The following is a 26,721-nucleotide window of genomic DNA, read 5'->3' on the forward strand; positions in this document are numbered from 1 at the left end:
AGCCACCCTTTACTCTGATTACTGCTATAAAACATGTTTTCAGGTATTTCACCTTTTTTTTGTCAAGTACATAACTCCACATGTGTTCATTCATAGTTTTGATGTGACAATCTACAATGTAAATAGTCATGAAAATAAGGAAAACCCATTGACTGGGGAGAAGGTGTCCAAACTTTTGGCCTGTAATGTACCGGTACATTAGGTTCATAATATTTATATTAAATATGATTTTATTCTTAATTATTGATGAAAAACATTAAAATATGTATATTAGATTTACATTAATATTTCTATGAAATATGTGAAGCATGATTTTTGGGATCGGTGGAGGGAATACTTCGCAGACCTCCTCAATTCAACCAACATGTCTTCCTATGAGGAACGAGTGCCTGGGGAATCTGTGGCGGCCTCTCCTATTTCCGGGTAGTTAAGAAGATCCGCCCGGAGTTCCTTAAGGCTCTGGATGCTGTGGGGCTGTCTTGGTTGACAAGACTCTGCAACATTGTGTGGACATCGGGGGCGGTGGTTCCTCTCTTTAAGAAGGGGAACCGGAAGGTGTGTTCGAACTATGGTGGGATCAAACTCCTCAGCCTTCCCCATAAAGGTCTATTCAGGTGTACTAGAGAGGAGGCTACGCCGTATAGTCGAGCCTCGGATTCAGGAGGAACAGTGTAGTGTTCCTCCTGGTCGTGGAACTGTGGACTGACTACACGGCAGGGTCCTTGAGGGTGCACGGGAGTTTGCCCAACCAGTCGACATGTGCTTTGTGGACTTGGAGAAGACATTCGACCGTGTCCTGTGGGAAGTGCTCAGAGAATATGGGGTATCGGACTGTCTGATTGTGGCGGTCTGCTCCCTGTATGATAAGTGTCAGAACTTGGTCCGCATTGCCGGCAGTAAGTGGGACCCGTTTCCAGTGAGGGTTAGACTCCACCAAGGCTGCCCTTTGTCACCGATTCTGTTCATAACTTTTATAGCAGTCAGGGTGTTGAGGGGATCTGGTTTGGTGGCTGCAGGATTAGGTCTCTGCTTTTTGCAGATGTGGTCCTGATGGCTTCATCTGGCCAGGATCTTCAGCTCTCACTGGATCGGTTCGCAGCCGAGTGTGAAGCGACTGGGATGGGAATCGGCACCTCCACGTCCGAGTCCATGGTTCTTGCCCCATGTGGAGGAGTTCAAGTACCTCGGAGTCTTGTTCACGAGTGAGGGAAGAGTGGATGGTGAGATTGACAGGCGGATCGGTGCGGCGTCTTCAGTAATGCGGAAGCTGTATCGATCCGTTGTGGTGAAGAAGGAGCTGAACCGGAAGGCAAAGCTCTCAATTTACCAGTTGATCTCCATTCCCATCCTCACCTATGGTTGAGCAAAAGGACAAGATCACGGGTACAAGCAGCCGAAATGAGTTTCCTCCGCCGGGTGGCGGGGCTCTCCCTTAGAGATAGGGTGAGAAGTTCTGTCATCCGAGAGGAGCTCAAAGTAAAGCTGCTGCTCCTCCACACCGAGAGGAGCCAGATGAGGTGGTTCGGGCATTTGATCAGGATGCCACCCGAACGCCTCCCTAGGGAGGTGTTTAGGGCACGTCCGACCGGTAGGAGGCCAAAGGGAAGATCCAGGACACGTTGGGAAGACTGTCTCCCGGCTGGCCTGGGAACGCCTCAAGATTCCCTGGGAGGAGCTGGACCAAGTGGCTGGGGAGAGGGAAGTCTGGGCTTCCCTGCTTAGGCTGCTGCCCCCGTGACCCCACCTCGGATAAGCGGAAGAAGATGGATGAATGAGTGGTGATTTTTGGAATGCACCAAATTAATGGATTCTGTTTGAATTTTGGGAGATAAGGATTTAATTGCTTCAGTTTGTTTTATTGTCATCAAGAGTATTAGCTTTTTGAATAGTAAAATATTGGCAGAAGTCAGACTGAAATGTTTTTCTCCACACAGACCTGCAACACTCATTTACCATCTATTTTTGAAAGATTACATTTCAGTTATTTAATTCATACAAAAATCTAAGAAAAATAAAATATATTATGAATGAAAAGGAGCCGAAAGAAGTTTAAAACGTATATCTGCCCCCTACTTTTTAACCACCGCAACCTAAAGAGTGTCCTCCCGAAATACCATCAGTTTGTGAACTTTCCTATGAGGGAGAAAAACACTGTGGACCAGGTATATTGCAATGTTAGGGGAGCCTACAAGGCTGTACCCAGACCACACTTTGGACTATCTGATCATATCTCAGCTTTTCTATATCCAGCATACAGACAGTGCCTCAAGCAAGCCCCCCAAGTGAGAAAAACTGTTAAAGTGTGGAATGAAGACACTGAACTAGTGCTTCAGGACTGCTTTGGGAGTACAGACTGGGACATATTCAAAACTGCTGCTCAGAGGGATGACGGTACTGTGGACATAAAGGAATATGCTTCCAGTGTAACTGGCTACATCAGCACATGTGTGGAAAACATTGTTCCCACAAAACAATACAAAATATACCCAAACCAAAGACCCTGGATTAACTGATGTTCGGTCCAAGCTACATGCCCGCTCTACTGCATTTGTCTCAGGCAACGCTGAGGACTACAAGAAGGCCAGATATGACCTGCGTAAATCCCATCAGCTAGGCCAAGGGACAATACAGACTAAAGCTGGAGGGATTCTAATCCACCACAGATTCTCTGCGCATGTGGCAAGGCCTGCAACACATCACAGACTACAAGCAGGGGGGTCACAAACAGCCAACGCTCACTGCCAGATGAGCTGAATGAGTTGTACGCCTGCTTCAAGGTCCTCAACACCAACCAGCAGAGAGGGGTTCTGACCACGGAGCGCACGCAGGACCCACCACTCACTGTGACAACAGCAGAGGTTCGTACAGTTCTGAGGAGAACAAACCCACGGAAGGCAGCCGGCCCAGACAACATCCCTGGCCAGGCCCCTTAGGGTGTGTTCATCAGAGCTGGCTGACGTACTTGCTGACATATACAACTTTTCACTAGCACAAGCTGTTGTGCCCACCTGCTTCAAGACCACCACCATTGTGCCCCTGCCAAAGGAAAACACAGTGGCCTGTCTGAATGACTATCGCCCTGTTGCACTCACCCCAATAGTGATGAAGTGCTTTGAGAGGATAGTCATGTCACACATCAAGAAGACTATCCCAGACACACTGGACCCTCTACCGCATGGGTGTCAAACTCTGGCCCACGGGCCAAATTTGGCCCGCCGTGTATTTTCACTTGGCCCTTGAGGCGTTTTCAAATTAACACTAGAGCTGGCCCGCCGATTATATACAGCGGCGGTGCCGCGGTACCCCGCATTCACCGCTAATTCTCATACTTGCCAAACCTCCTGGGAGACTCCCAAATTTCAGTGCCTCTCCCGAAAATCGTCACGTCCCATTTTCGTCCATACAAATATAAAGTCAACAAGTCATTTACCAGTTGGGGAAATTGAGCCTGGGACATTGTGTCCATCATTACAGTAAAAGTACATTTAAGAACGCAACTCCAAATAATGTGTGGACAAGAAAATGATCATTTGTGATTGTGTTGACTTCCTGGGATGTAAGTCACAAGTCGCATCTTCAGACACAGCGGCTAAGAATTGTCCCTTGTAGACGTTCTCATGGTGTGGTCTGCAAGCCCCCCCCCCCCCCCCCCCCCCCCTGCAACAAGGACCCCGGACGGCAGCTGGTAAGGACCCTGCTGAGCGTCATGCTGGTGTATAAGTGTCACACATGTGCTGCCTTCCTTTTGTTGACCACGAAAAGCAGGTTTTAAAGTCAACGGAACAATAATTTCATTCAAATAATCCTACATTTTTTGGAGGATAAATGAGCATTGTGGAATGATGTCATTTGTGTATTTTTTATTAATTTTGTCTTACTTCAACCAGCAGAGTTTTAATCACAACTACTTTACTGTCTATCCATCCATCCATTTTCTACCGCTTATTCCCTTCGGGGTCGCGGTGGCGCTGGAGCCTATCTCAGCTACAATTGGGCGGAAGGCAGGGTACACCCTGGACAAGTCGCCACCTCATCGCAGGGCCAACACAGATAGACAGACAACATTCACACTCGCATTCACACAGTAGGGCCAATTTAGTGTTGCCAATCAACCTATCCCCAGGTGCATGTCTTTGGAGGTGGGAGGAAGCCGGAGTACCCAGAGGGAACCCACGCAGTCACGGGGAGGACATGCAAACTCCACACAGAAAGATCCCGAGGCCGGGATTGAACTCACGACTACTCAGGACCTTCGTATTGTGAGGCAGACGCACAAACCCCTCTTCCACCGCGCTGCCCACTTTGCTGTCTAAATAAGTGGTAATGCAGAGAGTGTTGACATTTTTTTTTTTTAAAAAAGGCTAACATCTTTTTAATCACGCTTTTTTTTTTACTGATAATCTGTTATTGTTGTTTTCTATCTTAATGAAGTGAATTATATTTATATAGCGCTTTTCTCTAGTGACTCAAAGCGCTTTTACATAGTGAAACCCAATATCTAAGTTACATTGAAAGTATGGGTGGGACTGGGAGCAGGTGGGTAAAGTGTCTTGCCCAAGGACACAACGGCAGTGATTAGGATGGCGGAAGCGGGGGTCGAACCTGGAACCCTCAAGTTGATGGCACGGCCACCCTACCAACTGAGCTATACCGCCCCAGTAAGAAGTCTGCTATTATTCTTTCAATTTTATGTTTTTATCAACTTAATGCAATATTTTATATTTTACATTTGTACTTATATTTTTTCATATGTTTTATACTATATTTGTTTTAAATGACATACATTTTAGTTCTTCTCCAGTCTGGATGCCTCAAAGGTGGCATTTTTCCTCAAATTCTCTCATGTGTGTGTGTGTGTGTGTTGTTTTCTATTAAAATATTTGTGTTTGTCACTTGCCCGTATGAAAAGTGCCAAACAAATACATTTTGATTTGATTTAATGCTACAATCAAGCAGACCTCACTTTTGCAAAGCTCTTTTCGAATAATTATTCTGCTCAATACAACACTAAACGAAACAGGAGTGCAGAACAAAAATGAACCGACTCATTATGATCTGTTATAGTTAAATGCAGATAGTATCGGGTCATTTAGTGTTCCTCTTGTTCTACAACCCCCAAAATCAGTGAAGTTGTCACGTTGTGTAAATGGTAAATAAAAAGAGAATACAATGATTTGCAAATCCTTTTCAACTTATATTCAATTGAATAGACTGCAAAGACAAGATATTTAACTTTCGAACTGAGGAACTTTATTTTTTGAAAATATTAGCTCATTCGGAATTTGATGCCTGCAACATGTTTCAAAAAAGCTGGCACAAGTGGCAAAAAAGACTGAGAAAGTTGATGAATGCTCATCAAACACTTAATTGGAACATCCCACAGGTGAACAGGCTAATTGGGAACAGGTGGGTGCCATGATTGGGTATAAAACCAGCTTCCATGAAATGCTCAGTCATTCACAAACAAGGATGGGGCGAAGGTCACCACTTTGTCAACAAATGCCTGAGCAAATTGTTTAAGAACAACATTTCTCAACCAGCTATTGCAAGGAATTTAGGGATTTCACCATCTACGCTCCGTAATATCATTGGCGTTGTTAGGCCTATTTTAGGGGGGCTCAAGCCCCCCTAAAATGTTCTTAAGCCCCCCTAAAAAATTTGGTGTTAAGAAAAAAAAGAAAAATCAATGTTTTTTTTTTTTGTTTGTTTTTTTTACAAATACATGCTGACATATTCATTATAAAGTGGCCCGAATATGAGTTTAAATAAATAATCATATAACCTGTCATTATTCACTCAGTTTCCCCTCACTTCATAGCGTAAGGTGGAGAGCCTCTTTAGTGCGTCGGTATCCAATCCATTCCACTTGTTCATATAGAAAATGCCCACATTACTCAAAATCCAGTCCACATTTTCTCTGCGACCTTGCTTGCGGTCCTTGGACTTATTCATACAGAAAATGCCCACATCACTCAAAATCCAGTCCGCATTTTCTCTGCGACCTTGCTGGCGGTCCTGCAGGTGTACGAAACACATTAGCGTACAGCACTGCAGAACAAGAACCTTGTGTCTACAATTGTAAATAATTTAGTTTTTAAAGGCCTACTGAAACCCACTAATCTTAACATTGCAACACATGCCAATACAGCCGGGTTAACTTATAAAGTGCAATTTTAAATTTCCCGCTAAACTTCCGGTTGAAAACGTCTATATATGATGACGTATGCGCGTAACGTCAATTGTTGAACCGGAATTATTGGTACCACATTGAATCCAATACAAAAAAGCTCTGTTTTCATCTCAAAATTCCACAGTATTCTGGACATCTGTGTTGGTGAATCTTTTACAATTTGTTTAATGAACAATGAAGACTGCAAAGAAGAAAGTTGTAGGTGGGATCGGTGTATTAGCGGCTGGCTGTAGCAACACAACCAGGAGGACTTACTTGGATAGCAGACGCACTAGCCGCCGACCGCACGGATGATCGGGTGAAGTCCTTCGTCCTTCCGTCCATCGCTGGAACGCAGGTGAGCACGGGTGTTGATGAGCAGATGAGGGCTGGCGTAGGTGGCGCGCTAATGTTTTTATCAGAGCTCTGTGAGGTCCCATTGCTAAGTTAGGTTCAATGGCGTCGTTAGCAACAGCATTGTTAAGCTTTGCCAGGCTGGGAATTATTAACCGTGTAGTTACATGTACAGGGTTTAATAGTATTGTTGATCTTCTGTCTATCCTTCCAGTCAGGGATTTATTTATTTTGTTTCTATCTGCATTTGAGCCCGATGCTATCACGTCAGCTCAGTAGCTAAAAAGCTTCGCCGATGTATTGTAGTGGAGATAAAAGTCACTGTGAATGTCCATTTCGCGTTCTCGACTCTCATTTTCAAGAGGATATAGTATCCGAGGTGGTTTAAAATACAAATCCGTGATCCACAATAGATAAAGGAGAAAGTGTGGAATCCAATGAACCCTTGTACCTAAGTTACGGTCAGAGCGAAAAAACATACGTCCTGCACTGCCTCTGTAGTCCTTCACTCTCACTTTCCTCATCCACGAATCTTTCATCCTCGCTCAAATTAATGGGGTAATCGTCGCTTTCTTGGTCCGAATCTCTCTCGCTGCATTGTAAACAATGGGGAAATGTGAGGAGTCCTTCCTCCTGTGACGTCACGCTACTTCCGGTATAGGCATGACGTCACGCTACTTCCGGTATAGGCAAGGCTTTTTTTTATCAGCGACCAAAAGTTGCGACCTTTATCGTCGTTGTTCTCTACTAAATCCTTTCATCAAAAATATGGCAATATTGCGAAATGATCAAGTATGACACATAGAATGGATCTGCTAACCCCGTTTAAATTAAAAAAAATCATTTCAGTAGGCCTTTAAGTTTTGTGTTTCTTGTAGAATCTATATAAAGTAATATACATTAGCCTATAGAGGCTTTGCAGTCACGTGGTTTTATCACGTGACTTTGTGTTACGCCGCCATCTTGCCGGTCAACCGGTCAGCTCGTTCCTACGTGTTCGTACATTTAGTTTGATTTCTGCGCTACATTTTCACCGATTTCATCCGAATTATGGCTGATTTGCTATCCAATGAAGTTGTGCATTTGGATGAAGAGTCCAAGAAACGTTACCGAGAGAAGTTGAACCTTGTTGGCACAACGGATCCGTACCTTTTACCGAGAAGCATGCTATAATCACCTGAGCATTTTGCAACAGCCGACCTGCCTGAACTCTCATATCCAGACATTTATAATTACCTCGTCGATTCACCATCTCCGTACACTGGAAAGGACCTTAAGGCATACAAGAGTCTGGATGCCTACAAGTATTTTACAGCAGGTTTTGTGCATGATGGGCTGATATGGCAGATTCCAAACAAGAATCGATTTCTTCTCATGACCAAGGTAAGGAAAAAGCACACACAGAAGAGCCTACTGTCTGTTTACAAATCCGCGTGGCAGTAACTGTGTGATTGTGATTGTTTGTATTTTCAATTTGTATTTATTGTTTGTAGTTTAAATTTGTATTTATTGTTTGTATTTAAATCTACTCTTCTATATGAACTTTCAGACTTCATAAAGAAGGTAAATTGTATATGGTTATGGGTGCTTAACAATCTTAAGTAAGGCAGTCAGTAATCTTAGTAGTTAGCTTTCAGATTGCATAAAAGAGGTAATTGTAAAATACATGGTTATGAGTGCTTTCTCTCGCTTATCTGTCTATCAACTGTCATCCCTTATAAGTCTGCACTATTCTTTTTCTTCTTTCTGCCTATTGAAATGGTTTGTCAAATCGCTTTACTATTTAGTATTGCAAGATGGTTTAATAGTATTGTTGATCTTCTGTCTATCCTTCCAGTCAGGGATTTATTTATTTTGTTTCTATCTGCATTTGAGCCCGATGCTATCACGTTAGCTCAGTAGCTAAAAAGCTTCGCCGATGTATTGTAGTGGAGATAAAAGTCACTGTGAATGTCCATTTCGCGTTCTCGACTCTCATTTTCAAGAGGATATAGTATCCGAGGTGGTTTAAAATACAAATTCGTGATCCCCAATAGATAAAGGAGAAAGTGTGGAATCCAATGAACCCTTGTACCTAAGTTACGGTCAGAGCTATTTACTATTTAGATACTATTTAGTATTGCAAGATGGCGGCGCATTGCTATGCAGCAGCTTGAAGACGCTCTTGGGAGTGTAGAGCGATTTGGCAAAAAACACCCGTCATTTCTGTCAATTTCATGGCTGGCTCAAAGCGTGAACACTCTGTGATCACATACGACCGACAGACAATTCTGGATGTGGATGGATCGGGTCGTTATAGACTGAAAGATGCATGTACGGTGGACCTCCTCGCTAGCATGGGAATACTTCGCGGGCTACATCGAGCAGCCTTTGTAGCAGCGGAGTCAAGTGCTAGCGGTGACCGCCAATGGAGACGACGTAAGCGGTGTGAGCGGAAGCAGAAGCGGGGATGCCGAGCAGGGCTAACAACAAAGGGAAAAGCTAACCAAAGAAGCGTGGAGTGTCCGGGTAAGAAGCCATTCAAACTAGAACTAGCCGGCGCCAGGCTGGATAATCCCTGCACACATAGCAATTCTCTTAGAATAAAACACAACTCACATAATGTTTTTTCTTTTGTGACCGTGTCAGAGGCAGACATGCAATCTACTGAGGTGGCTAACTATGATGCGTTCAGTTTATCGCAACATCTAGCAAACAATCGGACAATTCCCGTCGTATCAATTCCTAGATATGGTCGAAACTATTTAAAGTGCACTACGCATAATAAACGCAACATTATTAATATTGCTACTTCGGATAATTTCAACAAACAATCCTCAAAACAGCCCACTACCTATAATATGGGCTTTTTAAACAAAAGATCATTATCTTCCAAAACGTTATTAGTTAATGAGGTCATTAGAGACAACAAACTTGACGTTGTTGGTCTCGCCGAGACCTGGCTCAAACCAGACGATTTTTTTGCGCTAAATGAGTCATCTCCTCCTAACTATACCAATGCACATGTTGCCCGTCCTCTTAAAAGGGGAGGGGGTGTCGCACTAATATACAATGAAAACTATAATTTTACACCTAACCTAAATAATAAATATAACTCGTTTGAGGTGCTCACTTTGAGGTTTGTCACACCGCTGCCTCTCCACCTGGCTGTTATCTACCGCCCCCCTGGGCCCTATTCGGACTTCATCAGTGAATTCTCAGTTTGTTGCTGATCTAGTGACGCACGCCGACAATATAATCATAATGGGGGACTTTAATATCCATATGAATACCCCATCGGACCCTCCATGCGTGGCGCTCCAGACTATAATTGATAGCTGTGGTCTTACACAAATAATAAATGAACCCATGCATCGCAACGATAATACGATAGATCTAGTGCTTGTCAGGGGTGTCACCACCTCTAAAGTTACGATATTCCCGTACACTAAAGTAATGTCCGATCATTACCTTATAAAATTCCAAGTTCTGACTCATTGTCAACAAACTAATAATAATAATAATAACTACTATAGCAGCCGCAACATTAATGCTGCCACAACGACGACTCTTACTGACCTACTGCCTTCGGTAATGGCACCATTCCCAAATTATGTGGGCTCTATTGATAACCTCACTAACAACTTTAACGACGCCCTGCGCAACACCATTGATAGTGTAGCACCGCTAAAGCTAAAAAGGGCCCCTAAAAGGCGTACCCCATGGTTTACAGAAGAAACTAAAGCCCAGAAATTATCATGTAGAAAGCTGGAACGCAAATGGCGTGTGACTAAACTTGAGGTTTTTCATCAAGCATGGTGTGATAGTTTAATAACTTATAAACGCATGCTTACCTCAGCTAAAGCTAAATATTACTCAAATCTCATCCACCTCAACAAAAATTATCCTAAATTTTTGTTTAGTACAGTAGCATCGCTAACCCAACAAGGGACTCCTCCCAGTAGCTCCACCCACTCAGCAGATGACTTTATGAATTTCTTTAATAAGAAAATTGAAGTCATTAGAAAAGAGATTAAAGACAATACATCTCAGCTACAACTGGGTTCTATTAACACAGATACGACTGTATATACGACGGATACCGCCCTCCAAAATAGTTTCTCTCTCTTTGATGAAATAACATTGGAGGAATTGTCAAAATGTGTAAATGGGACAAAACAAACAACATGTTTACTTGACCCAATTCCTGGGAAACCTATCAAGGAGCTTTTTGTATTATTAGGTCCATCAGTGTTAAATATTATAAACTTATCACTTTCCTCTGGCACTGTTCCCCTAGCATTCAAAAAAGCGGTTATTCATCCTCTACTCAAAAGACCTAACCTCGATCCTGACCTCATGGTAAACTACCGGCCGGTGTTCCACCTTCCGTTTATCTCGAAAATCCTCGAAAAAATAGTCGCACAACAGCTAAATGAACACTTAGCGTCTAACAATCTCTGTGAACCTTTTCAATCCGGTTTCAGGGCAAATCACTCTACGGAGACAGCCCTCGCAAAAATGACTAATGATCTATTGCTAACGATGGATTCTGATGCGTCATCTATGTTGCTGCTTCTTGATCTTAGCGCCGCTTTCGATACTGTTGATCATAATATTTTATTAGAGCGTATCAAAACGCGTATTTGGATGTCAGACTTAGCCTTGTCTTGGTTTAACTCTTATCTTACTGACAGGATGCAGTGTGTCTCCCATAACAATGTGACCTCGGACTATGTTAAGGTAACGGGCGGAGTTCCCCAGGGTTCGGTTCTTGGCCCTGCACTCTTTAGTATTTACATGCTGCCGCTAGGTGACATCGTACGCAAATACGGTGTTAGCTTTCACTGTTATGCTGATGACACTCAACTCTACATGCCCCTAAAGCTGACCAACACGCCGGATTGTAGTCAGCTGGAGGCGTGTCTTAATGAAATTAAACAATGGATGTCCGCTAACTTTTTGCAACTCAACGCTAAGAAAACGGAAATGCTGATTATCGGTCCTGCTCAACACCGACATCTATTTAATAATACCACCTTAACATTTGACAACCAAACAATTAAACAAGGCGACTCGGTAAAGAATCTGGGTATTATCTTCGACCCAACTCTCTCGTTTGAGTCACACATTAAGAGTGTTACTAAAACGGCCTTCTTTCATCTCCGTAATATCGCTAAAATTCGTTCCATTTTGTCCACAAGCGATGCTGAGATCATTATCCATGCGTTCGTTACATCTCGTCTCGATTACTGTAACGTTTTATTTTCGGGCCTCCCTATGTCTAGCATTAAAAGATTACAGATGGTACAAAATGTGGCTGCTAGACTTTTGACAAAAACAAGAAAGTTTGATCATATTACGCCTGTACTGGCTCACTTGCACTGGCTTCCTGTGCACCTAAGATGCGACTTTAAGGTTTTACTACTTACGTATAAAATACTACACGGTCAAGCTCCAGCCTATCTTGCCGATTGTATTGTACCATATGTCCCGGCAAGAAATCTGCGTTCAAAGAACTCCGGCTTATTAGTGATTCCCAGAGCCCAAAAAAAGTCTGCGGGCTATAGAGCGTTTTCTATTCGGGCTCCAATACTATGGAATGCCCTCCCGGTAAAAGTTAGAGATGCTACCTCAGTAGAAGCATTTAAGTCTCATCTTAAAACTCATTTGTATAGTCTAGCCTTTAAATAGACTCCCTTTTTAGACCAGTTGATCTGCCGTTTCTTTTCTTTTCTTTTCTACTCTGCTCCCAACCCGGGGTGGACCGCTAGCCTGTCCATCGGATGGGGACATCTCTACGCTGCTGACCCGTCTCCGCTCGGGATGATTCCTGCTGGCCCCACTATGGACTGGACTTTCGCTGATGTGTTGGACTTTCACAATATTATGTCAGACCCACTCGACATCCATTGCTTTCGGTCTCCCCCAGAGGAGGGGGGGGGGGGGGGGGGTGTTACCCACATATGCGGTCCTCTCCAAGGTTTCTCATAGTCATTCACATTGACGTCCCACTGGGGTGAGTTTTCCTTGCCCGTATGTGGGCTCTGTACCGAGGATGTCGTTGTGGCTTGTACAGCCCTTTGAGACACTTGTGATTTAGGGCTATATAAATAAACATTGATTGATTGATTGATTGATACTATGTTTGCTTCTAACCAAAGTACTACCTTTCATATTTACGTTTATATTCATCATTTTATTTTTAGATGGGGTTGCGATCACGAGTCGGACGCAAGGAAGCGGTACGAAATGATAATGACCCAGCGGCACACTGGCCTAAACGTTGACGAAACCGGATTCCACATGTCTGCCGACCGTCCATATTTTGGCGCATCACCGGATGGGCTACTCTCGTGTGACTGCTGTGGCAAAGGGTGCCTCGAAATTAAGTGTCCCTTCTGCATCAAAGATAAAGGAGTGGAAGAGGTTGCTGGTGAGTCCAAGGCGGTCTGTTTGGAGCAGAAATCGAACGGCAATTGCGTGCTACGTGAAGACCACCAGTATTATTACCAAGTACAATCATACCTGTATTGTACTGGCAGGAAGTACTGTGACTTTGTCGTATGGAAGGAGAATCTACTCTTTATTCAGCGCATCATTCCTGATGATTCCTTCCTGGCAAACGAACCGGCCAAGATGGACAATTTCTATCTCCGTTGTATTATGCCAGAGCTATTAGCTAAAGTGTACACGGTAGAACAATCTGTTGCTACCACTGCGTACGCTTCGGAAGAGTTTGTTTGCTTCTGCCGTAACCCTCCCACTGAGGATATGTTGGTTTGTAAATCCGAGAACTGCAGCATCAAAGCATTCCACATGAAATGTCTTGGCATAAAACGAGTCCCACAACGATGGTTTTGCCCTAACTGTAAGAAGTTGGAAGCAAACAGAAAAAGTTGTTTCTGTAAGATTATTTCCTGGTATTTATTACAGAAAAAATATGGATGCAACATCATTACTCAAATGGTACAATTGGGTCGGATAAATTTGTAAGTGCGCATGACACTTGTACAATTGTATCTAATGTTGTGAAACCACTGTCATCAGATGACAATAAAGAGATGGGTATGATATTTTCCATCATGGTATACTTTTGTCTTGCGAGTCCAATAACTCTCTCTACATGGATACGGACAGCAGCTAATCCTCTGGTGCCTTCAACATCTAGTGGATTAAGCTGCCTTCTTTTCGAATCTCAGCGTGCACCACATCTTCACCAGCAGGTAGTTGATCATTTTCACAAGGGACAAACTGGGAAATATTGACAAGTGCTGCTGCCGCTGCCAATGCCCTCTCGCGGTCTCTCTTGCGCTGCTTGAGATTTTGTCTTCTCTCAAAGATCTTCATTGAACATTTGAGTTTTTGTTTGTGAGGTGACTGGGTATGCTCAAATATACTTGGCACATAGTCTGGGGATAGTGGATCTTCGCTTTTTGCACCTGAAACAATTAAACAATCACATTATTCATAATGACTGCCATAAATAATTAAGCACGTTGTTGATGGGGATATACCCAGTTCAATTTGTTTTGTAATGGCATTTCATAACTTGACATATTAAAAAACTGAATAGAGTAAAATCATTCAGATACCTGTCTGTTTAAGTTGCTACCGTTTTTATTTTTTTCTTATTTTTTCATGATGCCTCATCTGATTGGCTTGAAAACTTTACCAATAAAATGTTTAACCTTGTGCCAATGGCTTGAAAACTTTGCCAATGTAGATTTTACCTTGTGCCAAATGAAGTAACAAAAAGCCTCTTGTTCAAAAATGCTTCATTAGAAAAAAATTGTTTCACAAGGTCCATCATAATTTATTTTGAAATTTCCTAATGCATTCACTCATGATAATTAATTGTTCAATTCCAATATGAAGCTCAACATTTACATTGATAAAGTTTTCAAGCCAATCAGATGAGGCATCATGAAAAAATAAAAACGGTACCTAGCATCACACAGACGGGGGGCCGGGGGGGGGGGGGCGGGGGGGGGGGGGTGAACTGAAGAAATCATTCCATTCCCTGCCTTGCTGCTCTTGCTGCCTTTCTAAAAATGCACCCAGCATTTTCAACAATCATATTTGTATCATCCCATATTGTATTATTTCATATTTTGTGAAACAAATCAGGGGTGAATAGTTTGTTTACATACCTGATATGAAGTGTTCATTGCATATCCTTGTGTACATCGTAGGTTTCCATCGTTCACGACAAATCGCAGCGATCCGAAGCTAAGATTTGGTTTATCGCCTCGTCTATTGCTACATCCAACAGCACAGCAGGTTTCCGGCATTTCCAAGCTCAAATAGCAGCAGATCAAACAAGAAAGCGTGTGTGAGTCATTGACCGGCAGTGAACTGGTGACCGGCAAGATGGCCGCCAAGCTAATGTCACGTGGCTGATGACGTCAGCTGCAAAGCCTCTATTGTTAAAATAATGAAAAAAACTTCATTAAATATATTTGTTTTATTGTATTGTTACATTAATAGCTTTTGTATTATTATAGGATGGCTTATTAAACATTTCATAGGATTTTCAGAGGGTGGAAAAACCAAGACATTTAATATAAAATGTAAAATGACTAAATACATAAAAAGAAAAAAGAAAAAAAAGGTTAAAAGCCATCGTCCTGGGGAGCATTTAATTTCGTCCCGTGCATTTTTTTTACCGTCCCCGGGACGACGGGACTACGTTAATCTCAAGCCCTGGAAGCTACATTTTATTGTTTGCATTATTTGTTTCAGCATTGCACTTTGAAGACGGTCCCTCAGCTCTTTGACAGCTTTGGCTCTTTTTCAGATCAGCAGACGGACTCTAAGTCTTTCTTATTTATAGTATATATAAACCTTTCTCATTTCTATTCAGACTTCCATGTATATATAATTTCCTTAACAGCTTGCCATAATATATATATATATGTATATATATATATATATATATATATATATATATATATATATATATATATATATATATATATATATATATATATATATATATATATATATACACATATATGTATATATTATATATATACATATATATATATATATTATATATATATATATATATTTATATATATATATATATATATATATATATATATATATATATATATATATATATATTATATATATATATATATATATATATATATATATATATATATATATATATATATATATATATATATATATATATATATATATATATATATATATATATATATATATATATATATATATATATATATATATTATATTATATACAAGCCAAATTATCCCGATCCAGATATTACTTACTTACTTAATTACTTGAATTAAAGTAATATCTGGATCGGGATAATTTGGCTTGTATATAATATATATATATATATATATATATATATATATATATATATATATATATATATATATATATATATATATATATATATATATATACTTACTTAATTACTTGAATTAAAGTAATATCTGGATCGGGATAATTTGGCTTGTATATAATATATATATATATATATATATATATATATATATATATATATATATATATATATATATATATATATATATATATATATATATATATACATATATATATATTATATATATATATATATATATATATATATATATATATATATATATATATATATATATATATATATATATATATATACAAGCCAAATTATCCCGATCCAGATATTACTTTAATTCAAGTAATTAAGTAATATTTCCAGGGCTTGAATTTACAACCATTTTAGTCACATATGTGCCCAAAATGTAATCTGTGCAACTTCAAAATATTTGGGAACAAACAATTATTGTATTGTGAGCGAAAGTCATGGCATTAGCCTCTATGTTGTGAATGAATAACATAGAGGCTAATGCCATGACTTTCAATGTGTTTCAGTGTATCTTGAAGGATCATGCAAGTAATTGTTTCTTGTTGATGCTGTAAACAAAATGTCACTGTGCAAACCCATGTTTGTTGTTGTACTGAACACAGATTGAAAATAAACCCACTGAAATAATAATAATAACAATGATTAATTTCTAAGTCTTTGTTAGCCGTTTGTGAAGAAAATAAACCGACTGAAATAATAATAATAACAATGATTAATTTCTAAGTCTTTGTTAGCCGTTTGTGAAGAAAATAAACCGACTGAAATAATAATAATAACAATGATTAATTTCTATGTCTTTGTTAGCCTTTTGTGAAGTTTTGTGCTCGTGCGCTACGTTCGCTCGCATCCTGTGCATCTCCTGGGGGCTAAGCCCCCCCTGTCCTTAAAAGCTAGTGACGCCCCTGCGTAATATCATCAAAAGGTTCAGAGAATCTGGAAAAATCACTGCACGTAAGCCATGATATTATGCACCTTGGATCCCTCAGGCGGTACTGCGTCAAAAAGCAACATCGGCGTGTAAAGGATATCACCACATAGGCTCAGGAACACTTCAGAAAACCACTGTCAGTCACTACAATTGGTCACTACATCTGTAAGTGCAAGTTAAAACTCTACTATGCAAAGCCAAAGCCATTTATCAACGACACCCAGAAACGCTTCGCTTGGCCTGAGCTCATCTAAGATGGACTGATGCAAAGTGGAAAAGTGTTCTGTGGTCTGACGAGTCCACATTTCAAATTGTTTATGGAAACGACATTGTGTCCTCCGGACCCAAGAGGAAAATAACCATCCGGACTGTTCTAGGCGTGGTGTGGTATGGGGTGTATTAGTGGCCAAGGCATGGGTAACTTACAAATCTGTGAAGGCACCATTAATGCTGAAAGGTACATACAGGTTTTGGAGCAACATATGTTGCCATCCAAGCAACGTTATCAACTGCTTATTTCAGCAAGACAATGCCAAGCCACGTGTTACAACAGCGTGGCTTTATAGTAAAAAAGTGCGGGTACTAGACTGGCCTGCCTGTAGTACACACCTGTCTCCCATTGAAAATGTGTGGCGCAATATTGTTTGAGTTTGAGTTTATTTCGAACATGCAAGCATACAACATGATGCATCACAATTTCCAGTTTCTCTATTCAACATGTTGGAAAAGGGAGTAGAAAGAAGGAGAGCTTATTTAATCCTACCCCTTTTCCTTTACATAGCAGTTGCTAAAATTTGTGTTCACTTCCTGTTCTCAATGTATTCACTCCATAAGTAATAATAATAAAAATAAATAATAATTGGTGAAGTAAGTTATATTTCATATGGTGAGATGACATGTTCAAAGTTCTTCCGGTAACTTCAGCGGTCGCGGAGGCAAAAACTCGGACATGGGAGGAGTTCGGGGAAGCCATGGAAAACGACTTCCGGATGGCTTCAAAGTGATTCTGGACCACCATCCGCCGCTTCAGGAAGGGGAAGCAGAGCAATGTCAACACCGTGTATGGTGAGGATGGTGTTCTGCTGACCTTGACTGCGGATGTTGTGGATCGGTGGAGGGAATACTTCGAAGACCTCCTCAATCCCACCAACACGTCTTCCTATGAGGAAGCAGTGCCTGGGGCATCTGTGGTGGGCTCTCCTATTTCTGGGGCTGAGGTTGCTGAGGTAGTTAAAAAGCTCCTCGGTGGCAAGGCCCTGGGGGTGGATGAGATCCGCCCGCAGTTCCTTAAGGCTCTGGATGCTGTGGGGCTGTCTTGGTTGACAAGACTCTGCAACATCGTGTGGACATCGGGGGTGGTACCTCTGGATCGGCAGACCGGGGTGGTGGTTCCTCTCTTTAAGAAGGGGAACCGGAGGGTGTGTTCCAACTATCGTGGGATCACACTCCTCAGCCTTCCCGGTAAGGTCTATTCAGGTGTACTGGAGAGGAGGCTACACCGAATAGTCGAACCTCGGATTCAGGAGGAACAGTGTGGTTTTCGTCCTGGTCGTGGAACTGTGGACCAGCTCTATACTCTCGGCAGGATCCTTGAGGGTGCATGGGAGTTTGCCCAACCAGTCTACATGTGCTTTGTGGACTTGGAGAAGGCATTCGACCGTGTACCCCGGGAAGTCCTGTGGGGAGTCCTCAGAGAGTATGGGGTATCGGACTGTCTTATTGTGGCTGTCCGCTCCCTGTATGATCAGTATCAGAGCTTGGTCCGCATTGCCGGCAGTAAGTCGGACACGTTTCCAGTGAGGGTTGGACTCCGCCAAGACTGCCCTTTGTCACCGATTCTGTTCATAACTTTTATGGACAGAATTTCTAGGCGCAGTCAGGGCGTTGAGGGTATCTGGTTTGGTGGCTGCAGGATTAGGTCTCTGCTATTTGCAGATGATGTGGTCCTGATGGCTTCATCTGGCCAGGATCTTCAGCTCTCCTGGATCGGTTCGCAGCTGAGTGTGAAGCGACTGGGATGGGAATCAGCACCTCCAAGTCAGAGTCCATGGTTCTCGCCTGGAAAAGGGTGGAGTGCCATCTCCGGGTTGGGGAGGAGATCTTGCCCCAAGTGGAGGAGTTCAAGTACCTCGGAGTCTTGTTCACGAGTGAGGGAAGAGTGGATCGTGAGATCGACAGGCGGATCGGTGCGGCGTCTTCAGTAATGCGGACGCTGTATCGATCCGTTGTGGTGAAGAAGGAGCTGAGCCGGAAGGCAAAGCTCTCAATTTACCGGTCGATCTACGTTCCCATCCTCACCTATGGTCATGAGCTTTGGGTCATGGTCGAAAGGACAAGATCACGGGTACAAGCGGCCGAAATGAGTTTCCTCCGCCGGGTGGCGGGTCTCTCCCTTAGAGATAGGGTGAGAAGCTCTGTCATCCGGGAGGAGCTCAAAGTAAAGCCGCTGCTCCTCCACATGGAGAGGAGCCAGATGAGGTGGTTCGGGCATCTGGTCAGGATGCCACCCGAACGCCTCCCTAGGGAGGTGTTTCGAGCACGTCCGACCGGTAGGCGGCCACGGGGAAGACCCAGGACACGTTGGGAAGACTATCTCTCCCGGATGGCCTGGGAACGCCTCGGGATCCCCCGGGAGGAGCTAAGACTAAGTGGCTGGGGAGAGGGAAGTCTGGGCTTCCCTGCTTAGGCTGCTGCCCCCGCGACCCGACCTCGGATAAGCGGAAGAAGATGGATGGATGGATGGATGGTGAGATGAGTAAGATTATCTTGAAAATTAATGGATGAATGAAAGAAATTCTGAATGTTGATCATGGTTCTTCTTCTTTGTACTTTGTAAACACTTTAAGTTTGAAGAGTTTCTTGAAGTGGATCATATTAGTACATTGTTTGATTGCTTTACTTAATCCATTCCATCATTTAATTCAACATACTGATGTACTGGAGGTTTTAAGTGTTGTACGAGCATACAAATGTTTTAAATTACATTTTTCTCTAAGATTATATTTATCCTCTTGTTGAGAATAATTGTTTTGTATTCTTGGCTAGCAGATTATATAGTGTATTATATAATTTGCTTCGTGTATAATTTTAGCTGTTTGCAAATTCACTATGTTGTGGAATTTCAGTATTTTTGATTCAATAAATAAAAGATTTGTATGTTCTCTATATCCAACATTATGTATTATTTCTAACTGATCTTTTTTGTAACACAGTTGGTGAATGAAGTGTACATTTGTAGTTATTTCCTGTTATTTCTACACAATAACTCAGATATTAAACACTAGTGAGCAGTAGAGAATATGAATTGATTTTTGGTCTAGAACATGTTTTGCTTAGTTCATTATTGATGTGTTTCTTGCTACTTTATGTTGTATATTTTTACATGAGATTTCCAGTTCAATTTATCATCAATCATTATACCTACAAATTTGGTTTCATTTACTCTTTCAATTTCTATTCTGTCTATTTGTATTTGTGTTTGACTTTGTCTTCTACTGTTACCAAATAGCATTATTTTAGTTTTACTGAGATTCAAAGATAGTCTGTTTTTGTCAAACCATCTTTTTAATTTGTTCATTTCCTCTGTTATTTGTATTATCTTTTGTGTGTTCTCTCCTGAACAAAACGCTGTTGTATCATCTGCAAATAATACTAACTTTAAATCTTTTGTAACTTTACAAATGTCATTTATATAAAGCTTGAACATTTTTGGTCCTAGTATTAATCCCTGAGGTACACCACAGGATATATTTAGTGTTGTTGACATGGGTTCGCCTGTTTTCATGTATTGCTTCCTGTTCGTTAAATAACTTCTAATCCAATTTAAGACTAACCCTCTGATGCCATACTGTTCTAGTTTTTTGATTAAAATTTGTGATTAATTGTGTCAAATGCTTTAGTTAGATCCATAAACACAGCTGCCACACATTTTTTTCTATCTATTGCATTGGTCATTTCTTCTGTAATTTAAATTAAAGCCATCCAAGTTGAAACATTAGCTCTGTATCCATATTTTTCTCAGCAAGTATTCTATTTTTGTTTGTGAAAGTCTCCAATCTGTTATTGAACAGTTTTTCAATGATTTTGGAAAATTGTGGAAGTAAAGAAACAGGTCTATAATTTGTAAATTGGTGTTTGTCTCCAGTCTTATAAATTGGTGCAACTTTAGCTATTTTCATTTTGTTTGGGAACTTACCTGTTTGAAATGATGGGTTACTAATATACATTAATGGTCCTGAGATCTCTTCAATGGCCTTTTTTATCGTTTCCATTACAATCAGTTGAAGTCTTAGATTTGCATTTTTTCACGATTGTAACTATTTTCTCCTGTGTCACATTATTGAGGAACATTGAATTGGGATTTCTCTCTATGGTATCATTATAGTCCTCAATTGAAACTGGGTCTGGAATCCTTTGCTCCAATTTTGGTCCAATATTTACAAAGTAATTATTGAAGCTTTCAACTACTTCCTTTATGTTGTCAGTATTTATGTTTCCATCTAAGAAGTATTGGGGGTAATCCCCCTTAGTGCCATTTTTAATAATGCTATTGAGGATGCCCCATGTTGCTCTCATATTGTTTTTGTTCCTGTCCAATAATTCACCGTAATATTATTTTCTACATGTTCGTAGTATGCTAGTTAGCTTGTTTTTATACTACTTATTTTCTGCCTCTGTAGTTCTTTGTGTTATACATTTTCTATATAATGTAATCTTCTTATTACAAGCATTTTTTAATCATTTTGTCATCTATGGTTGATTGATTATTCTTTATTTGCTTTCTACTGAGTTGTTTCCATGGACAATGTTTGTCATAAAGTATTATGAACTTGTTTAAGAAATGTTCATATGCTTCATCATCATTTTCATTGTCCGAATTTTGATTTTCTAGCTCATTTTTGAAAGCAATCATCCTCTTCTCTGTGCAAAGTCTTCAAAATGTATTTTTGTCTTCCGTGTTCTTCTTGTAGTTTCCATCACATATTGTGAAAACTGGCAGATGATCACTAACGTCGGTTATAAGTAGATCACTTGTAGTGTTATTATCAAAATCATTGGTAAAAATATTATCAATAAGCGTGGCACAGTGTCTTGTAATTCTGCTTGGCTTTGTGATTTTAGGATATAAACTGATGCTGTACATTGTATCAATGAAGTCATCAATAGACATTTGCTTGTTAGGGTTCAATAAGTCAATATTAAAGTCACCACATAAGAAAATTATTTTTTGACCATTGTCCATGTAAGTTGCCTTGATCCATTCTTCAAATGTTTCTATAATTGACTTAGGTGATCTATATATACAACTGATGAATATGTTTTTGCTTTTTTCCTGGCATATTTCAATGGTTATACATTCTAAGATATTATCTATAGCAAATTACATGTTTTTTGACCACTTTGTAGTTCAGATTTTTCTTTACGTACACAGCTACTCCTCCTTTTTTGTTGGTTCTGTTGATGTAGTTTAGTTCATATCCTTCCAGATCAAAATCTATTCCTTTTTTTTATCATCAATCCATGTTTCTGTGACAGCAATCACTTTGAAGGGTTCGTTGATGTGTTCCAAAAAGTTCTTAATGTTGTTGTAATTTGCATAAAAGCTTCTGCTATTAAAAACAATTTGTTATCACATTTATTGTTGCTATTATATTGTTCATCTGTATAATAAAACATTTATTGCTGATGTGGGAAAAAAAAAATGTTTATCTGGATTTATATCATTTTCCAAATCCCGGTTTTTGTGATCTTTGTTGCATAAGTTTTTTTAGTTCCATATTTCTTGTTCAACAATCTTTGATGTTGTTTCAATAATCTCTATAAGTGTAGGTGGATGCACTCCTGAATCTAGGTCTTCTTGTTTAGTGGTCTCTTGGAACATAGTCGTGTTGGTGTTGAATTTAGGTGGTTGTTTTCCGGCAGACTCTATTAAGATCGTTGTTGTGGTAGCTGTGTAAACTTTAAAATTTGTCCAGGTCCTTGATATCATGGACGACAAGTACTCTTGCTTCTGGACTTCCATTCAGCTTGATGTAGATTTTACAGTTGGCGCTCCATGTTCCCTGGATTCTTCCCTGCTTTCATGGTGATTCCAGCATTACGTTTTGTGAGATGCTCATTCATGTACGCATTTGTTCCCTTCAGCTTCTTTCCCTGTTTCAGCAATGCCATTTTAGATCTTCTGTTTACGAGTTTCACGAGGACAACTGGAGTGGCGTTGTTGTTTTCTACCGTTCAGTGGGATGCATGTGTCGATGGTATTAATGTCGATTTCAATTTCTTTTGATTGCAGAAAGTTGACCACTTGCTGTTCTGCTGAGACCATATCCATTTCATCTGGTTCACCTCAATTATTCTCAGCTTTCGCATAGGATCTTGGTTTAATTCGGTGCCCTGTCACGTTGATATCATTCATTCATTTATCCTGATCCTGATATTCCACAGCATGTTGTTGTCTTCTTGAAGAGTCCTCATTTCTTGACGCATTTCCTGGAAGTCCTTTCTTGTGTTGATGTTCTGAGTTAGCAGACGTTCTATATTTTCCTGCAGACTTCTCAGATCTTGTTTGTATTCTGTTGGTGCTTTTCTCAGATCTTCTTTAAATTCTCTTATTGCTTTTTCAGAGCTATTGTGTGTTCTAATCTCACTATTCCTATGTCATGGATTATTCTTTTAGCATCCCATTTTGATTCTTATCATGTCCTGTGTCCAACCTCAAATCTTGCTCCCCCTTGTGTCCTGTGTCCAGAGAATAATTTGATTCAGATGACACCGAACTTTTCGGGATTGAGTTTTTCTTTCAGCTTTTGGCATCCCGGCAGGTCGCTGACATCAGTGCGTCCTGTATCTCAAACGGCAGTTGCTTCTTTAGCGACGTGTGGCACTTTTAACTTGTTTGTTTCAACAATTTCTTACCTTGCGCTGTTCAGAGATCAATCTGAGGTGTCAGCCTGTCAATTTATGTCCCTCTACGGCTATAAACTTGCCGTAGTTTATGGTTGCTAGGCAACCGCTTGAATTGCGGTAAGGCGGCGTTGACTTGAGGCTAACAGCTCTTCCAACTTGCCTTATTTCAGCGTATCAGTGCCTCTCAACCGACCAAAATCAGGTCGAAGATGCCAGGTGACTTACCTGTGGCTGTGATCGCAAATCGGTGGTCAAAATCTTCAAACTTAACAAAAACCCCGGTAGCAGAAGCAGAGCCCCTTTTCTTTGCAGCCTTTTCCTCATTGACAAGAAGTGACAATGAAGTCTAAAATAGCAGAAGGGAGACTGTTGAACAACTTAAAGGCCTACTGAAACCCACTACTACCGACCACGCAGTCTGATAGTTTATATATCAATGATGAAATCTTAACATTGCAACACATGCCAATACGGCCGGGTTAACTTATAAAGTGCCATTTTAAATTTCCCGCTAAACTTCCGGTTGAAAACGTCTATGTAGGATGACGTATGCGCGTGACGTCAATCGTTGTATCCAATACAAAAAGCTTGGTTTTCATCGCAAAATTCCACAGTATTCTGGACATCTGTGTTGGTGAATCTTTTGCAATTTGTTTAATGAACAATGGAGACTGCAAAGAAGAAAGCTTTAGGTGGGATCGGTGTATTAGCGGCTGGCTGCAGCAACACAACCAGGAGGACTTTGACTTGGATAGCAGACGCGCTATCCGACGCTAGCCGCCGACCGCATTGACGATCGGGTGAAGTCCTTCGTCGCGCCGTCGATCGCTGGAACGCAGGTGAGCACGGGTGTTGATGAGCAGATGAGGGCTGGCTGGCGTAGGTGCATAGCTAATGTTTTTAGCATAGCTCTGTGAGGTCCCGTTGCTAAGTTAGCTTCAATGGCGTCGTTAGTAACAGCATTGTTAGGCTTCGCCAGGCTGCAAAGGATTAACCGTGTAGTTACATGTCCATGCTTTAATAGTATTGTTGATTTTCTGTCTATACTTCCAGTCAGGGGTTTATTTCTTTTGTTTCTATCTGCAGTTAAGCCCGATGCTATCACGTTAGCTCCGTAGCTAAAGTGCTTCGCCGATGTATTGTCGTGGAGATGAAAGTCACTGTGACTGTCCATTTCGCGTTCTCGACTCTCATTTTCAAGAGGATATAGCAGAGGTGTGGACTCGAGTCACATGACTTGGACTCGAGTCAGACTCGAGTCATGAATTTGATGACTTTAGACTCGACTTGACAAAATGTAAAGAGACTTGCAACTCGACTTAGACTTTAACATCAATGACTTGTGACTTCACTTGGACTTGAGCCTTTTGACTTGACATGACTTGCTACTTTCCCCAAAACCTAAAGCTTAAGAAGTTATTTGGGAGCGCTCTGTAGCTTTCATTTTGTACGTGTCTGTCTAACAGCGTGTGTGCTGCGTGTCAGCGTGTGCTCTCAGTACAACAACCAATCAAATTAGATCTACATTGTTTTCATCACACAGCATTCATCCAATCAAATTGCAGGACAACCACCAAAGAACAGTTGTCAAACAACGCGCCAGTGAGAAAGATTTATACCAAAGTTGGTTTCGTTCGGGTATAAAAACTACGACTTGGTCAACGAATTGCCGTATGCAAATCACGCAGTTCGAATATTACAGACGGAGACGCAACAACTTCCAACTTCGTTCGACATTTGAAGTTGCACAAAGAAGGGTAAGTTTTGAAAGTAAAATAACGTTTATTGGCTAAGTAACATGACTTTTATTTGCTGTGTAGTTAAATCAGTGAGGCTGCAAACTCACTGCTAACGTCATAACCATAGACATCTTATAAGGGTACACAGCATCGAGCGCTACTGCCTACTGGCGCATACGAGACGCGGGGCCGCCATCTTGGAGTGGTGATCCGCTCCACTCAGTGCAATTCATTTGGCAGGAGCAATGAACTGTCAGCAAATTTAATTAATTTTACCTCACTGAATACCACTCATTTTCACGCGCTTTTTTGTCACACGTGTAGCTATGATAACTGACACATGTTTTATTATTTATAGTTTGCTTAACAGTAATAGAATATTCTTATACGCTTTAAGTGACCAGCCGTCCGAGATTAAAACTGGGAATATAATCCCAGAGAAGGGGAAAAAAAACGGTCAGCTATTTTTAAATTGAAGAAACAATATGATTACGTTATATATACATGCTACATAAACAATGTATGAATACATTAGATATCTATATATCTTATAGACCGTATCTCTGTTGCTGCAGCAGCAGAGAGTTTATTCTGTCTTGACACTTTGTATTGATATTTTGTATTACATTCTTCCCTTAAGTGATCATGTTTATAGTCATTGTTTTATATGTATTTTTTATGTATGTCGCTTTGGATAAAAGCGTCTGCCAAATACTTAAACATATATAAACACCTGAAAGTCTTTACATCAGCTAAAACCACCAATCTGTTTCACTGGATTCAGAATAAAACCAAATTCTGTTTTACCCAACAATGTTAGTATTTCAATATTGTTACTTGAAGACTTATTCCTGGTTACAATTATACTGTTAAGAAAGTATTGTCTTATATTTTGCCTAAAATGAGAATGCATTATAATCAATGGCGGCTGGTGAATTTTGTTTTAGGTGGGGCAGAAAGTTTGTAAACTAAACCCCTGTAGGGGCGTCATCCTCCCCCAGAAGATTTATTTGTGATTTTCACATACAAATATTGAAGATCTTTGCTCCTTCTCAACTCTGTGGTAATGTTATTTTCATAAAATACAACCAATAGTACGTTAATGTTAAATCTTACTTGTGAAAAGTAATCCCCCGATTCCTATTTTCAACAGTCCGCTCATTTGAGCAGGAAAACGCTGACCACCAGCCCGGCATCTTTGTTTTCTACCTGTCAACTGTCAGTTTAGGCTGCTCGCCG

At 40.7% G+C, this 26,721-nt stretch overlaps 1 protein-coding gene across 2 annotated transcripts in view; it reads right to left on the bottom strand.

Moving 5' to 3' along the window:
- Nucleotides 1–26,721, bottom strand: part of LOC133655839 (uncharacterized) — a 247,619-nt gene that overhangs the window by 100,692 nt on the left and 120,206 nt on the right. The window lies entirely within an intron of this gene.

Source organism: Entelurus aequoreus, linkage group LG01 (assembly GCF_033978785.1).
Source record: "Entelurus aequoreus isolate RoL-2023_Sb linkage group LG01, RoL_Eaeq_v1.1, whole genome shotgun sequence".
In the NCBI taxonomy this organism is placed as follows: domain Eukaryota; kingdom Metazoa; phylum Chordata; class Actinopteri; order Syngnathiformes; family Syngnathidae; genus Entelurus; species Entelurus aequoreus.